Below are 17871 nucleotides of genomic sequence, written 5' to 3' on the forward strand. Positions count from 1 at the left end.
TAAACGATGCGGTTCTAGTTGCGTTGGAAAGCTAACGTCTGGGGCTTCGATTTGATATATAATATGCCATAGTTGCCTTGACGCTAGGTGACGCGACCGCATGACCCATGCGGCCGTGTCGCAGTGACGGAAATCAGCGTGTTTGAATTTTTCTCCAGCAAATTTTGGGCTGTTTCTGACCCAGTTCTCGGCCCAGAAAATAAAGATTAGAGGCTATAAAGTGGGGAAATGCATCCATTCATGAAGAGGCTTTCACATTCACAATTTTAGGAGTAGATGTAGTTTTTAGAGAGAGAGGTTCTCTCCTCTCTGTTAGGATTAGGATTTAGGACTTCTCTTAGTTTTAGGAGTGACTCTCAATCCCAGGATCAATATTCTTTTTATATATTTTTCCAATTTAATTTATGAACATCCATGTCAGATTTAAGTTCTTTTGTTAATGCAAATTAAGGTATTTCAGTTTAATATTGCTTACTTTTATTTACATGATTATTGCTTCCCATCTGAAGGCATTCTTATTCCAGTAGATTTACTTTTCCCCTTTTGGTTTTGGTTAAGAAATCAGTAACTCAGGAGTTATCCAATTCAACAGCATAATTGATAATTGTTATCTTGCCAATTGAGTTGAACTTCAATAATCTCAATCTTTTCTTAGGAAATAAATAGGATTCGAAGATCAAACCAATTTATCCCTTGACTTTCCTTTGCTTTAGTAAATGTCAACTAAGTGGAATTAAGATTCAACTTTCATTATTATTGATAAGGATAACTAAGTCTGGACTTCAAACTTCTTATACCTTGCCAAGAGATTTTATTATTATTATTTTATTTTACTTGTCATATAACATATTCCCTCCTTACTTCCAAAACCCCCAATTTACAATCTTCATAACCAATAATAAGAACATACTTCCCTGCAATTCCTTGAGAAGACGACCCGAGGTTTGAATACTCGGTTATCAATTTCAAAGGGGTTTGTTACTTGTGACAGCCAAAACGTTTGTACGAAGGGATTTCTGTCGGTATAGAGACTATATCTACAACGCGAATGTTTTTATGAAATTTTTACTGGCAAAAATCCTAACATCAAACATCACCATTCCTTTTACTTCCTTTGAGACCGACCTGTTGTGGTCCTGTAACGTAGCTCCTTCTCAACTTCACCCGAACTCATGGGGCTTCATAAAAATATTCCAACTGTTGTGCCAAGAACTGGATGTCCGGCCTTCTCAAACTCTCTTTCTTTACCTTTCTGTTTTGATGAAGCCTGGGGCAGTTAAGAAGAAGGTTTCCTGGATTTCTTTACGAGCTGCCCAGGGAAAGAAAGTTTTTTCTATGTACGACAAGTCTTTTAGGGATTTTAAGAACTTCTATTTCAAGGTCCGAGCTGTTGAAGGAGCTCGGCCTTTATTCTTGGAACAAAATGATGAGCCAGCTTTCCCTTTATGCTGGCAAAAGAATGTGGTGGTATCTAAGTATTCTTGGGAAATATTGGATGAAGTTGAGCAGGCTTTTGTAAATGTACTAGAGAAAAATTGGGGGGGAGCCTCCCCATCCCGATACGAAGAGGTTCTTGGGGGATCCCTCTCTTTTTCGAACTGAATTGGGTAGCTGCAGATCTCTTTTTTTTTTGTCAATCCATCCCTTTCTCATTTGCAACTCTGGCTTTGCTGCTTTCTTTTTCAGAGATGGTGAAAACTACAGATTCCATGAAGACCTTTAAGTGAGCCAGGAAGGCGACTACTGCTCAGAATATCTCAGCCAAAGGTCTTGGCGAGGGATCTTCGAAGGTTACGCTGAGGAGGTCGACCTCGGACACTTCTGGACCGAGGAAGATCATCCCAACTCCCCAGGTTCATTTGGCTTCTTCTGATCCTCCCCAGCCGACCTCTGGTGCTGCCTCTCCCTCTACTGATGGTCCTCCACCCAAGAAGTAGAAGACTGTTGAACCTTATAATCTGGATGCCCCTGACTTTGATGTTGTGGGGTTTATTGATAACCATATTGCCCCTTATGGCCGACTTCCAATGGACGACGTGTCCATCCTGCACCACCTGGATTTCATCACCAGTAGTAGTGTTCGGATGGCGCACATAGGTGCAGCTTTGTTTCACTCAATCCAAGACTCTTCTGTCCATGCGACAAAGGATTTTATGCTGGAAGCCAAGTCGGAGTATGACAGGATCAAGGGGTTGAAGGATGAGCTGAACGCCAAAGTGGCCAAGTTGGAACTAGATGTAGAGAAAGAGAAATCCAGGGCTGTTGCTGCGGAGGCTGCTGTGAATCTGGCCGAGGAGATGGCCAAGAAGTCGAAGGAGAGTTATACTCGAACTTATGGCGAGTTGCTGGAGACCAGAGAGAGGCTGGAGTCTGCTCAAGCTGACTATACTGGGCTCCAAGGTCATCTTGTAGGCAGTGTGACTGATGCCTATGAAAACTTGAAGGCTCAGGTTCGAGTTTTTGCTCTCGAGCTCAACCTGACTCTCTTCAGTTTGGACAACATTATAGAGGATGGAAAAATCGTCCCTGCCCCGGATGAGGATGAAGAGGAAAATCCTCCCCCTGTGCTGCTAGTCAAAGTCTCTGCCGCCGCGACTTATTAAAATCATTATGCCGAGGTCGACCGTTCCCAACCCAATCCAGATTCTGAAATACTCAATCGTGAGGATGAGACCGTGGACACTGTCCCTGTGAATATCATTCCTCCTCCTTCTGGTACTGACGCTGCTACTGGGGAAACTTTGCACCCCTTATGATTTATATGTTTTTGTCTCCACAGCCCAACTTGTGGGCTTTTGAACTCCATTTCTGTAATTTTGGTTATAACTTGGTTCCTTTGACTGTTAGTTGCTTCTATGCAACTTAGTAGATAAACAAAGTACTTTTGAACTCTTGAGGTCCTCTTCCAGGTTGCCTCCTGAGTCTTTTTAATGATTTCTGTGTTTCTTTTGATGTGTTTGTTTGCAACCTTTGATGTTTCTAGGAGTCTTTAGAGTGTTGGACTTTGCTATCCGACCTCTTTTGATTGCCTTTGTGTTTGTTCGTTTCCTGCTTTAGTCGGAGTGACCTTTGAGGCTAGCTTTGTTTGATGACTTGCTAATGTTCTTCTGAACAATTTTGATAGCTTTTTGTGAGGTCGTGGCTTTTTAGGTTGAGATGTGTCCCTTCTAGCGTACGCCTTTTGTTGGTCGACTTCTCTTGTCGCTCCTTCTCGAGTTATTTTTAGTAATCCATTTTTAATCAAGGCTGGCCAGGCCTCTTTCTATGGATTACTTTTTATAACTTTGTTGCTTTAATTGGTCAGGTCCGACTTCTTCTTAGTCGATCCTTTCTAAGTTATTTCTAGTAATCCATTTTTACTCAGACCTCGTCAGGCCTCTTTCTATGGATTACTTTTTATAACTTTTGTCGCTTTTATGTCGATTGGTCCGACTTCTTCATGTCGGTCCATCCTAAGTTATTTTTAGCAATCCATTTTTTCTCAAACCTCGTCAGACCTCTTTCTATGGATTATTTTTTATAACTTTTTTCATTAATCTGTTTTTATCGCTTTTTCATCTTGCCGATTTTGTCGAAGTCGGGCGGTGAGTTTGGTTCTCACTTGGCCGACCTTGTCGAAGTCGGGCGGTGAATTTGGTTTTCACCTTGCCGACCTTTGTAGAAATTCGGACGATGAATTCGATTTTCATCGTGGTCGGGCGGTGAATTTGGTTTTCACCTTGCCGACCTGTAGCTTTGTAATCGAGTGATGGATTTTTGCGTTCAGATTAATGCGTCTTGGTAGAGAAACTTTTTAGAGAATCTGAAAAGTTTTATTCTAATAGAAAGTAGACATATAGGCAAATAAAATATATACATGTGGGTGTTTACCCCTCTAAGTCAGGCAATTTTACAGATTTTGGCTTGGTGCCTCGTTAAAAAACCTTTTCAGGAAAAAGAGTGCACCTTGACCTAACATCTTTATTACCTCCTAACTATAATACCTTCCTAGGTTGCAGGCATGCCACGACCTTGGTAGCTCTCGCCCTTCGAGTTCGGATACCCTATAGTAGCCTTTTCCCAGTACCTCTGTGACTCGGTAGGGTCCTTTCTAGTTAGCTGCTAGCTTCCCCTCTCTTGGTCAACTTGTTCCGATATCATTTCGGATTAGAATGAGGTCGTTGTTGGCAAAGCTTCATGGTACTACCTTCCGATTGTATCTTGAGGCCATTCGATGTTTTAACGCTTCCTCCCTGATCAGAGCTCTTTCTCAGATTTCTGGAAGTAGGTCGAGTGATAAACCATTATTTTATGATACATATTGTGTTTAATTGAGTAGTTTTATCAAGTCTTTACCCACTTATTCATATGATTAGCATGACATTACAATTCATTCCCAAAAATGTTCCATGGTTAAAAAGTTGCTTCCTAGAGATGTTTTAATTATACCTTTTAACTCTCCTTTATCCCATTCGATACCGTGATCTGTGTGTGTTAAGTGTTTTAGGCTTCATAGGGCAGGAATGGCTTAGAGAATGGAGAGGAAGCTTGCAAAAATGGAAGGAAGACAAGAAACCAAGGAGATAACCAGCGAACAATGACGCGAGCGCATGGTTCACGCGAGCGCGCGAAAAGAAGAAATCGCAGCGTCGCGAACGCGTGCCTGACGCAAACGCGTGGATTGAAGTCTGCACGAATGACGCGAATGCATGAACGACGCGAACGCGTGAGAAGGAAAATCGCCGAATGACGCGAATGCGTGGACGACGCGTATGCGTGACCTGGGTGATCTGCAAAAAAAATAGAATACGCTGGGGGCAATTTCGGGCCATATTTTGACCCAATTTTCGGCCCAAAAATACAAACTAAAGCTAGGAAACGTGCAGAAACTCAACACGCATCCACACACATTCAGATACATCGATATTAGGATTGTTTTTAGTTTTAGATCTGAATCAAGATTAGCTTTACATTAGTAGTTTATGCTTTTTCTTTGGATTTTTGGATGCTGAAGAATCATTACCTCCGTGAAGACATTACTGTAATTTGTTTCCTTATTCCTTTACTTTTATTCATTGCTCATTGACCCTATTCAATTAAGTATGTTGCATTTTGAATTTATTAATATATAGAGTTACTTTTAATTTTAATTAATTTTGATTCTCTATTTTATTTTGTTTAATTTATTATGTCTTCTTATATTTTTATGAATATTAATTCCATGTCAATGGAGTAGATCTTCTACTTGATATGGGGGTTGATTAAGAGGAGACACTTGAGTTGGAATGCTCAAGTGCTTAGTTAATTTGAACTTTGTTGGCTAATTCTATATCTACTAACGCTAGACCTTCCCAAGGGAAAGGACTAGGATTTGTGGATAAGAATCAGTCCAATCATTTGACTTTCCTTTACTCAGTAAGGGTTAACTAAGTGAAAACAACAACCGCTTCACATTACACTTGAGAAGATTCCAACAAGGAGAGAACTTCCAATTAATTAACTCCCCAGTCAAGGCTTTTTATATTAATAATAATTCTTAGTTTTATTACTTTAATTTACAATTATTTTAATTACTCATTATCCAATTCAAACCTTCTGGAAAATTTCTAATTAAAAAATTAGCACTCTTTCCTGTAACTCGTTGGAAGACGACCTGGGACTCATACTCTCAATATCTTTAATTTTAATTTTTGTGACAACCCCTTTTAAATTGAGAAGGCGGATCTTAGTTGGTTAAGAATTGTACTTGCAATGCAATTCATTTATTAAATTTCTTAACTGGTCGGTTTCCGCCACTATCAATTTTTGGCACCGTTGTCGGGGAGTTGCAATAGTGTACTAGATTATTAATTAGTGTACATATTTTTATTTTTATTTGCATATTTTATTTTTATTTTGTTACCATGAGCTATATGTCTTTCTCATTGAATGACGCTTTCATTGCCTGATCCGAGCTTAGCCGCTTTTGATCCTGAAATTGAAAGAACTCTTTCACGTATTAGGCGAGCTCGACGTCGGTTAGCCTCTGAGGGTGGTGAAGTGATTGTTATCGATTTACCAGTCTCATCTGAGGGCGAATCTGAACTGCCATCTGAGAGCGAGACAAGCTCCTTTACTACTGATTCAGTTGATTCATGTGCAGGTAACATGGCAGCACCTAGGAGGATTACTCTCCAAGAAGCTGGATCCCCAGATTTTACACTGCAACCGTATCAAGTGCGTTATCCAAATCTGGCCGCAGACTTTAAACTGAAGACTGCACTAATCAACTTGATGCCCAAGTTTCATGGCTTACCTGCTCAAGAGCCTATTAAGCACCTTAGGGATTTCCAGACAGCCTGTTCTACTGTTAAGCGTCATAGTGCAGATGAAACCTCTATTCTGTTAACCGCTTTCCTGTTTTCTCTTGAGGGAAAAGAGAGGGAATAGTACTACACCCAACCTGAAGCAACTGTTACTAATTGGGATACGCTTAGAAGAGAATTTTTGGAAAAATACTTTCCAGCTGAAGTTACTGATAGATTGAGGAAAGATATTTCAATGATTATCCAGGGCGAATCTGAGAACCTCTATGAATATTGGGAGCGCTTTAATAATCTACTGGACACATGCCCCCATCACATGATTGATAGACTGGTATTGATCAGCTACTTCACTCAAGGATTGAACCCCCAAGATAAGACAACACTGGATGGTGCTAGTAATGGTTCCCTGAAAAAGTACAGGACCGCAGATGAAGCATGGCAACTGATCAGCGACTTAGCTGAGTCCACTAGAAATCACAGGCAGAGGCGTAACCACTCAAAAGCTGTTGCAGAGATCTCCTCTAGTGTTGAAACTACTGCTCTTACCCAGAGTATATGTGAAATGACCAACCTCCTGAAACAGATGTAGTTAAACCAACAACAAACACATAAAGCTCAGCCTTCCCCACCACAGCAAAGCCAATAGTTGGTTCCACAAAGAGTGTGCGGGATCTGTGCTGATTATAGTCATTATACTGATGAATGTTCGCAGCTCCAACAGGAAGACAACACTGTGGCAGGCACTCATAACTTCTATGACCACCCAAATCAAGGATACAATCAATAAGGTGGCAACTACAACCAAGGTGGAAACTATAACCAAGGATGGCAAGACAACTCCAACCAAAGTTGGAGGGACAACTATAATAGAGGAGGCAGAAACAACAATGGAAACCAAAAGTGGAATAACAATAATAACAATAGACAGCAGAATCAGAACCAACCTTACAGAGCACCTCACTTAAGACAACCCCAAGGACCCCAGCACAACCAATAGTAGGTTCCTCAGATCACTTACTCCAATTCCTCATCAAATGACGAGATGCTCCGTTCTCTTGCACAAGGGCAACAGGACATGCAGACGCAGCTGAACTCTACTCTAAATGGCCTAACTGCCACTTTACAAACTCTTGTCTCCTGATTAGATTCATCATATAATTCCACTAACCAAACTTCAAGCTCTAGTGGAATTTCTTCTCAACCCTTACCTAATCCAAAGGGTGGCATCAATGCCATCACTTTAAGGTCCAGAACCACATTGCAGGAGAGGAACCATGAGGAGCCAAGCTCACTAGAACACATCCCAACTGAGGATGTGGTGGAAGTGGAAGATGCTGAAGAAGAAGAGGACGTACATAACATAGTTGAAGCAGAAGCAGCTCAACCACAGAATGAAACATCAAAGAATGCAGAAGCTGCAAGTAACACCGCTCCTATCCCATTTCTACACCTTGCAAGGAAGCCCAAAAAGCAGATGGAACTTGATCCCAAAATGGTAGAAATATTCAAAAAGGTCGAGGTAACTGTTCCCATTTTTTATGTTATTCAGTAGGTACCTAAATATGCAAAGTTTCTAAAAGATTTATGCATACATAAAGATAAAATTAATGAATTAAAAATTATTCCTTTAGGTAGTTCTATATCTGCTTTAATGGGGGGTATACATGAAAAATATAGTGATCCAGGTCCATGTATGGTTAACTGTACCATTGGAGGTGTAATATTTTCTGACTGCGTGTGTGACTTAGGAGCGTGTGTTAGTATAATGTCTTTGTCTATATATGATACTTTGAGGCTCCCTCCCTTAAAAAGGTCGGCAGCTCGTTTTATGTTAGCAGATAAAAGCATTATTACAGTAGTTGGAATTGCTGAAAATGTATTAGTGAGCATTAAGGGGCTCACATTTTCCATTGACTTCTATATCCTGGAAATGCCCCTAATAACTCAGAAAGACCATCATCAATCTTGCTTGGAAGACCATTCCTGAAGACTTCAAAGTTCAAGCTGGATGCATTCTCAGGAACTTATTACTTTGAGATAGATGGCAGAACAGTGAGTTTCAGTTTAAATGAAGCTGTGAAGCACCCTCCGGAAGATCATTCTATCTTCCAGTGCGACATTATTGATGAAACTGTAGCTAAAGTTCACCAGAAAAAATGGAAGAGAAACACATGGAGCAAGGTCCAAGTGTGGGGACACTTTCTGAAAACAATGATGACCCTTTACCATTATCACCAGCTCCGGATGATCCAGAGCCTAGCTATGAGCAGAAATTAGAATTGAAGCCCCTCCCTCAACACCTCAAGTATGCTTACCTTGAGGATAATTAGAAGTTTCCAGTTATCATTGCAAGGGAACTTACCTCTCAACACGAGGAGCAACTACTCAGTGTGCTGAAAAAACATAAGAAAGCAATTGGATGGAGCTTGGCGGATATAGTAGGCATCAGTCCCCAAATTTGTGAGCATAGAATATTCTTAGAAGAGGGAGCAAAGCCTATCCATCAGCCTCAAAGAAGATTGAATCCCACCATCTTAGAAGTTGTTAAGGAAGTGACCAGGCTACTTGAAGCAGATATCATTTACCACATATCAGATAATGAATGGGTCAGCCCAGTACAAGTAGTGGCCAAAAAGTTTGGAGTCACAACAATAAAGAATGAGCATGGAGAGCTCCTGACAACTAGAGTGCAGAATTCATAGAGAGTTTGCATTGACTATAGGCATCTCAACCAAGGCACTCGCAAGGATCATTACCCCTTGCCATTCATTAATCAGATGCTTGATCGCATGTCAGGTAAATCCCATTACTGCTTTTTAGATGGTTATACAGGATATTTTCAAACTCATATAGCTCCGGAAGATCAGGAGAAGACCAGTTTTACATGTCCCTTTGGAACATATGCTTATAAAAGAATGCCTTTTTGGCTTGTGTAATCTACCAGCTACTTTCCAAAGATGTATGATGAGTATCTTTTCAGATCTTATTGAGAACTATATGGAAGTTTTTATGGATGATTTTAGCATATATGGTGATTCATTTAGCCTTTGCTTGGACAGTTTATCTAGAGTATTAGACAGGTGTGTTAGTACAAACCTTGTGTTAAATTTTGAAAAATGTCACTTTATGGTAAAACAAGGAATTGTACTAGGACATGTTGTGTCTAATACTGGTATTTCTGTAGATCCATCAAAGGTGGATGTTATTTCTAGTTTGCCTTACCCCTCCTTTGTGAGGGAAGTCCGTTCGTTCCTTGGCCACGCAGGTTTTTACAGGAGATTCATTAAGGACTTCAGTAAGGTAGCATTGCCTTTATCCAGATTGCTGCAGAAAGATATTGAGTTCGAGTTCAGTGAGGATTGTATGCAGGCATTTGATAAGCTGAAGATCGCTCTGACTCAAGCTCCAATTGTAAGAAGACCAGACTGGAGCCAGCCATTTAAAATTATATGTGATGCTTCTAACCATGCAGTAGGAGCGGCGCTGGCTCAGCGCGAAGGTAAGGATCCTTTTGTAATTGCTTATGCATCTAAGACATTAGATGCTGCTCTATCTAATTACACTACTATTGAAAAAGAACTTCTTGCTATTGTTTTTGCTCTGGATAAATTCTGAGCCTATTTACTTGGTACTAAGGTAGTAGTATACTCAGACCATGCAGCTCTAAAATATCTATTAGCTAAAAAGGAGTCCAAACCAAGGCTAATACGATACTACTGCTGCAAGAATTTATTTTAGAAATTAAGGATAGGAGTGGTAACCAGAATTTAGTGGCAGACCACTTGAGTTGCCTTGAGCACATTAAGGATGACTCTACTCCTATAAATGATAATTTCCCATTTGATAGTTTACATGCAGTATCTGAAGTAGTTCCTTGGTATGCACCTGTAGCTAATTATCTAGTTAGCCACACTTTTCCTCCATATTTGTGGAGGTGTGGTGCTGACCACGTAATTAGACGGTGTGTGCCTCAATCAGAATTCCAGACTATTTTAGAGGCCTGCCACTCATCTGAGAGTGGAGGACATTTTGGCCCTCAAAGAACAGCTAGAAAAATTCTAGACTGTGGATTCTGGTGGCCTACTCTTTTTGAAGACGCTGCTGAATTTTGTAAATCTTGTTCCCATGCCAAAGGTTTGGTAATATATCCAAGAGGGATGAGATGCCTCAATAGATTATGCTTTTCTGTGAAATTTTTAATGTTTGGGGCATTGACTTCATGGGTCAATTTCCAAATTCTAATGGCTACTTTTATATACTGTTAGCTGTAGATTATGTTTCTAAATGGGTGGAAGCAATTCCTACCCGTAATGATGATTCTAACGTTATTGTTTCCTTTGTTAGAAATCATATTATTTTCCGCTTTGGATCACCACGAGCAATCGTGAGTGATCAAGGCACTCACTTTTGTAACAGGAGACTAACAGGATTACTGAAGAGGCATGGGATAATTCACAAAGTAGCAATAGCTTACCATCCCCAGACCAATGGGCAAGCAGAAGTCTCTAACAGAGAGATAAAACGTATTCTGGAGAAGATAGTAAATCCTCACAGGAAGGACTGGAGTGCCAGGCTACAGGATGCACTCTGGGCATATAGAACAGCATACAAGACACCAATTGGGATGAGTCCCTTCCGCTTAGTATACAGAAAGGCTTGCCACCTTCTAGTAGAGGTGGAACACAAGGCTTTTTGGGCTGTGAGGGAGTGCAACATGAATCTTGAGAAAGCTGGTGCTGAAAGAAAGCTGCAACTAGCAGAACTGGAGAATCTTCGCCTAGAAGCATATGACAACTCCAGGAGATACAAAGAAAAGATGAAGGCTGTCTATGACAAGCACATAAAAAGGAGAGAATTCAGACCAGGGGAGTTAGTTCTTCTTTATAACTCCAGACTGAGGTTTATGCTAGGCAAACTGAGATTAAGATGGGAAGGTCCATACAGAGTAGAAAAGGTAGAGCCATACGGAGTTTTCTACCTGCGTCATCCTTCTAGCTCTAAATTCTTAAAGGTCAATGGATATCGCCTGAAGCTTTATCATGGTGAGAAGATGAAGAATAACAAAGAACTAGAGGTTTTCCTCTTGGAAGACCCACCAACAGAAGCAGAATGAGCCTAACGAGCGTCCAACTTAAGGACGTAAAAGCAAAGTGCTAGGTGGGAGACAACCCACCATGTTATGATCGTTTAGTTTCAGTCTTAATTTTATTTTACTCTATTCTATTTTTGTTTTTATTAATGACTCTTCTCATAATCTCTGCATATAGTTGCATATAGCCTGCATTTGCATTTGCATATTGCATATATAAAAAAAAGCACGCACGCGACGCGTAAGCATCGCTGACGCGTCCGCGTCAAAGGTGCATTAAGAAGAAAAGAGAATTGAACAGTAAGTCACGCGAAAGGGTGGCTGGAAGCGTGCCTTAGGCACAATCATGCCCACGCGACTGCGTCATTTTGGAAACGAGCCTCCCACGCGTCCGCGTCACCCACGCGAACGCGTGCCCCTAAAAATCGACGTAAAAGAGGTGTATGGCAGCAAGTTATGATGGAGCTGGGCTGGAATGATGCTGGAAGCACCAGCCCCATCACGCGACCGCGTGCCCACGCAGCCGCGTCGCCCTCAAAAAAATGGTCATTCACGCGATCGCGTCAACCACGCGATCGCGTCACCCTAAAATTTGGCAAAATGGGTTTGAAACAGAGAGTTGCGCGAACGCCTGGCTGCCCTCGCGCCATTCGCACAAATCAAGTCCTGCGACCGCGTGACCCATACGTCCGTGTCACTTGACAAATATCACACACCACGCGACCGCGTGACACACACGTCCGCGTCACATGCAGCGCACAGATTATCCATGACTTGCAAAAATCATAAACAAACTAACTGAAACCTGGACATTCTAATGCTAGAATGTGGTTAGAGGGTTAGGTGACACAATGTGTCAAACAGTTAATGTGCTTAGTAAAATTAAAGAAAAACAAAGAAAAAGTGCTTAATCTAGACCACCACCTTACTTAATCATTGTCAATCTAGATCAATCCCCGACAATGGCGCCAAAAAACTTGATGGGTTGGAAATCAGAATTCCACACCAAAACTCACCGGCAAGTGTATCGGGTCGCATCAAGTAGTAATTACTCACATGAGTGAGGTCGATCCCACAGGGATTGATGGATTGAGCAATTTTAGTTAGCTGATAAATTTAGTTTAGAAAATAGTTAATGATTTAAGTGAATTGTAATCAACAGAATCTAAATTGCATGAAAATAAAAGGGAGAGGGGAAATACAGAATCTAAAGTGCAAGAAATGTAAATTAAGCTGAAACTTAAAGTGCAAGAAAGTAAAAGAGCAGAAACTTGAAGTGCAAGTAATGTAAATGACTGAAACTTAGATGGCAAGAAATGTAAATAGCTGAAACTTAAAGTGCAAGGAAACTAAATTACTGAATCAAAATTGCTGAGGAACTTAAATTGATGGAAGAGTAAAAGGGATTTGGGTGCTGGGATTTAGAACTCAACAGGAAAATGTAAAATGCAATCAATCAGAGAAGTAGAGGATGAAATGAGTTGCAGAAGATCTAAACAGAAATAGAAAATTTCTTGAAGAAGCAAAATAGAAAGGAAACTTAGTTCAATTATGAAATCTGAAAGAAAAATGAAGATCTAAGAGAAGAAATAAGATTAGAACGCAGATCTAGATCTCAATTACACCCTTGATCAAGTAGAAAATAAATTGCAGAAGAAATGTAAATGAAACAGCAAATAGATCCAATTCCTCAATTCTCAGAATTTTGTAGAAGAAAAAAACAAAGATGAATTTCAGATCGAGACTTGAAACAGAATTCCTTTAATCTCAATCCAAAATTTAAAACAGAAAGTAGAGGTTGCAGAAGAAAGTAAAATGAAAACTAGAGAGCAAGACTCAGATCCAATCTCAGTCTCAGAGCTCTCAATGAAAACTAAAATGAAAAATGAGCTAAAAGTAAAATTGAAAAGTGAGCAAAAGGTAAAATTAAAAAAATGAAAGAAGGTCCTCTACAAATCAAACTATCTCCTATTTATACACTTTCTAATTTTCATCTTCAGACTTGGAGTGGGCTTTTCAAATTGGTGAAGAAGTGGGTCCCAATTGGTTTTTTGATTGAAAAATAGACCATGGGACACCTCCAGGGGAACGCTCAGTCAAGTCAAATAACGTAGCGCTTCCTTGCCTTGTTCTTGGGCTCGTGCCAATCCCATATGCGTAGCAAAGTAGTGCTCAGTTAATGAATTTAATGTAGCGCCCTTTGCCTTGGAGTGAAGCTCCCACTTCGAGCCTTGGCCATTTCATTTTGGCCAATTTCCTTGCACTAATAGTGCTCAGTGAGTGATTCCAACGCAGCTCTCCTTACCTTGGAATGAGGCTCTCTCTTCAAACCTTGGTGAAGCCATTTTGGCCAATTTCCTTGTGCCAAGCCTTGTTGTGTAGCGTAGCACTTCCTTGTGTGCTTGGTTCGAACCTTGGATGCCCCCTTTTGAGTGTTGCGCCTAGCTTTTATTTTTGATGGGCCCCGAAAGCGTTAACAATGTTAACGTAGCGCCCTTGCTTTCTTTGGTTCCTTGTAGTGCTATGTTATGTAATTGAGCGCTGACCCATGCCCCTTTGGTGAGCGCCACACTTTTATGGCCATGGGTCACGCTTTTCAAAGTGTGGTCTATGGTCCAAAGCGTGTTCCAAGATTCCTTTTTCCTTTTTTTAATCATTTCTTCACCTACAATTAATCAAAATAACCAATCAAAGCATCACCAAATTCACAAGGTTTATAAATCATTCAAAAACAACTAATTCTAGCTTAAACCTTATGATTTTATGTCAATTAAATGTTGGTTGATTGATTTAACATAACCATACAAATTCAGTCCAAATCACTTACTTATAATGCAAGAAAGTACATAAAACCTAATGAAACAAGTGAAAAATACTTGAAAAGCTAGCATAAGATAACTTGTCATCAAGCGTCTCTGACTTGAGGTAGTTGATTATGGGGGTCATCCATCCTTGATCCTGACCTGATATGGCTAGGACCTTTTCTTTCTCCGAGATTTATGGACTTTGCAACATTTTCTGGATGAGACTTCTATTATTGCCCCCTGATTTGCTGCTGTCTAATTTGGAGAGTGCAATAGCTCGGGCATTCTGTTCCTGAGGTATATGGTGGACCTCATATTCCCCAAGTTGTTCGAGTTGCTCCCTGGTTTTGTCCAGGTACTTTTTCATGATAGGGTCCTTAGCTTGGTAACTCCCTGCTATCTGTTAGGTGACTACTTGTGAATCGCTGAAGATGGTAAGCTTTTGAACTCCAACTTCCTTAGACAGTCTTAAACCAGCTAGTAATGCCTCGTATTCGGCCTGGTCGTTTGAAGCAGGAAACTCGAATTTTAGGGAGAGTTCGATTTGGGTCCCTTGGTCACTTTCTATTATCACCCCTGCCCCACTCCGGATTTTGTTTGAAGAGCCGTCTACATAGAGATCCCATTTTGTAGGAGTTCCCAGGGTGTCAGTATACTCAGCAATAAAATCGGCGAAATACTATGACTTGATGGCCGTCCGAGCTTCATATTGAAGATCGAACTCAGATAGCTCGACTGCCCACTGTAGAATCCTTCTAGCTAAGTCTGTCTTCTGTAGAATGCCTTTTATGGGCTGGTTGGTCCGATCCCTGATGGTGTGAGCTTAAAAATATGGGCGAAGTCGTCGAGAAGTTAGTATGAGAGCGTAGGCGAACTTTTCTATCTTTTGATAGTTCAGTTCGGCCCCTTGTAGGGCTTTGCTGATGAAGTAGATGGGTTGCTGCCCACTTTTGTCTTCTCTGACTAGTGCTGAGGCTATTGCTCGACTTCCCACTGCGATGTATAATATGAGTGCTTCTCCTTCCCGTGGTCGAGTAAGAATGGGTGGTTGTCCTAGGAATTTCTTTAAATCCTGGAAAGCTTGCTCGCACTCTGTGGTCCATTCAAACCTCTTTCCCTTCCTTAGTGTGGCGTAAAAGGGGAGAGATCTTATGGCCGATCCGGCTAGAAATCTGGCCAAGGCTTCCAGTCTTCCGTTGAGTTGTTGTACTTCTTTGACGTAGGTCGGACTTTTCATGTTGAGTATAGCTCGGCACTTATCCGGGTTTGTCTCAATTCCTCGTTGTGTTAGCATGAAACCCAGGAATTTGCCAGCTTCTACTGCAAAGGTACACTTTGCGGCATTAAGTCGCATGCCATGCTTTCTGATGGTGTCGAACACTTTGGCGAGGTCGGACAGTAATGATTCCTCACTTTGTGTTTTTACCAACATGTCGTCAACATATACCTCTATGAGTTTCCCGATATGGTCTGCGAAGACCTTATTCATTAATCTTTGGTAGGTAGCTCCTGCTTTTTTGAGTCTGAATGGCATGACAACATAATAGTAATTTGCTTTTGGGGTTAGGAATGAGGTCTTTTCTTGATCAGGTGGGTACATTAGGATTTAATTATATCCCGAATAAACATCCATAAAGGAAAGGTACTTGTATCCAGAGGAGGCATCTACTATAGTGTCTATGCTTGGGAGTGGATATGGATCTTTTGGGCAGGCTTTATTCAGATCGGTGTAATCAGTGCACATCCGCCATTTCCCATTTGACTTTTTCACAAATACAACGTTGGCTAGCCATAGTGGGTACTTGACTTCTCTTATGAATCCTGCCTGCAGTAGAGCTCGTACCTGTTCTTCCACAGCTTGGGATCTCTCTGGTCCGAGCTTCCGACGCTTCTGTTGTACTGGCCGAGATCCTGGGTATACTGCCAGTCTGTGGCACATTAGTTTGGGATCTATGCCCGGCATGTCTGTGGCCTTCCATGCAAAGAGGTCAGCATTATCTCTTAGGAACTGTATCAGAGACTCCTTTATATCTCTTTTCAAATTCGCCCCAATATTTGTTATTTTATCTAGGATATCTCCGATCTAGACTTCCTCGATCTCGCCCTCTGGTTGTGGACGAAGTTTTTCCTGGCCTCGAACTCCTCCGAGTTTGATACTGTTGATTTCTTTTCCTTTGCCTTTAAGGTTTAGACTTTCGTTGTAACAGCGTTGCGCAATTTTCTGGTCTCCTTTTATCGTGGCTATCCCTTCTGGGGTTGGAAACTTCATGCATAGATGTTGAGTCAAAACTACTGTGGCAAGCTGATTTAGTGTTGTCCGACCTATCAGGGCATTGTAGACTGAGCTCACGTCGACTACAATGTAGTCTATGTTGAGTGTCCTTGATTGGGTTCCCTTTCCAAAGGTTGTGTGTGGTGATATATATCCAAGGGTTGGATTGGAGTATCTCCTAGTCCAAACATGCTGTTCGGATATGCTTTGAGCTTTTTTTTTTGTAGGACGAGTTTGTCGAAGTCGGATTTAAACAAGATATCTGCTGAGCTTCCTTGGTCCACCAATGTGCGGTGGAGATTGGCATTGGCCAATATGATAGTAATGACCATGGGATCATCATGTCCCGGATGATGCCTACCACGTCTTCCTGGGTAAAAGTAATAGTAGGGAGGTCGGGTGATCCTTCTCCTCCTCCAACGTGATATACTTCTTTAAGGTGCCTTTTGCGAGATAATTTGGAGATCCCTCTTCCTGCGAATCCTCTATTTATCATGTGAACGTGCCTCTCTGGGGTGCAGGGTGGTCGTTCAGCTCGTCCGACCTCTTCATCCCTTCTTCTTTTTCTGGGTTCATCCGTTTTGTTGGCTAAGTACCAATCTAGTCGCCCCTCTCTTACCAATTTTTCTATGACATTCTTTAAGTTAAAACACTCGTTTGTAGGATTTCCATAGATTCGGTGGTATTCACAGTATTCTATCCGATTTCCTCCTCCTTTTTTGCTTTTGATTGGACAAGGTGGTGGAATCTTCTCAGTGTGGCATACTTGTCAGAAAACATCCATAAGAGACACTCGAAGAGGGGTGTAATTGTGGTATTTTTTAAGCTTCTCTCCATGTTGATCTTCTTTTTTCCTAGATTCTTTATCCTTATCCTGGGAGGAGTAGGAGAATCCGGATTTCGAGGTCTCTCCTAACTGAGAATTTTCTTCCATGTTGATATACTTCTCTGCCCGTTCTTCTACTTCATTTAAAGATGTTGGGTGTTTCTTTGATATAGAGTGACTAAAGGGTCCTTCTCGCAGGCCATTGATGAAACCCATGATGGTTGCTTCTGTTGGTAGGCTTTGTATGTCCAGGCATGCTTTGTTGAATCTTTCCATGTAAGATCGAAGAATCTTCCGATCTCCTTATTTGATTCCTAATAGGCTTGGGGCGTGTTTGGCTTTGTCCTTCTGAATGGAAAATCTAGCAAGAAACTTCTTGGCTAAGTCATCAAAACTTGTGATGGATCTAGGAGGCAGACTGTCGAACCACTTAATAGCTGTCTTTGTTAGGGTTGTCAGGAAGGCTTTGCAACGAATAGCGTTTGAGGTATCGGTGAGATACATTCTGCTTCTGAAATTGCTAAGATGATGGCTTGGATCGAAGGTACCGTCGTATGGGGTCATGTCAGGAACTTTAAAATCCTTTGGAACTTTAG

The 17871-nt window shown here is 41.2% G+C and overlaps 1 non-coding gene across 1 annotated transcript; it reads right to left on the reverse strand.

Annotated features, from left to right (window-relative positions):
* Positions 1-6498: 6498 nt before the first annotated feature.
* On the reverse strand, positions 6499-6602 carry LOC148548431 (small nucleolar RNA R71). Its single transcript, XR_015898077.1, has one exon. It is a non-coding gene; the product is annotated as a small nucleolar RNA R71 (small nucleolar RNA).
* Between the last annotated feature and the right edge of the window lie 11269 nt (positions 6603-17871).

Source organism: Arachis ipaensis, chromosome B8 (assembly GCF_059453495.1).
Source record: "Arachis ipaensis isolate K30076 ecotype BB chromosome B8, ASM5945349v1, whole genome shotgun sequence".
NCBI classification, from domain to species: domain Eukaryota; kingdom Viridiplantae; phylum Streptophyta; class Magnoliopsida; order Fabales; family Fabaceae; genus Arachis; species Arachis ipaensis.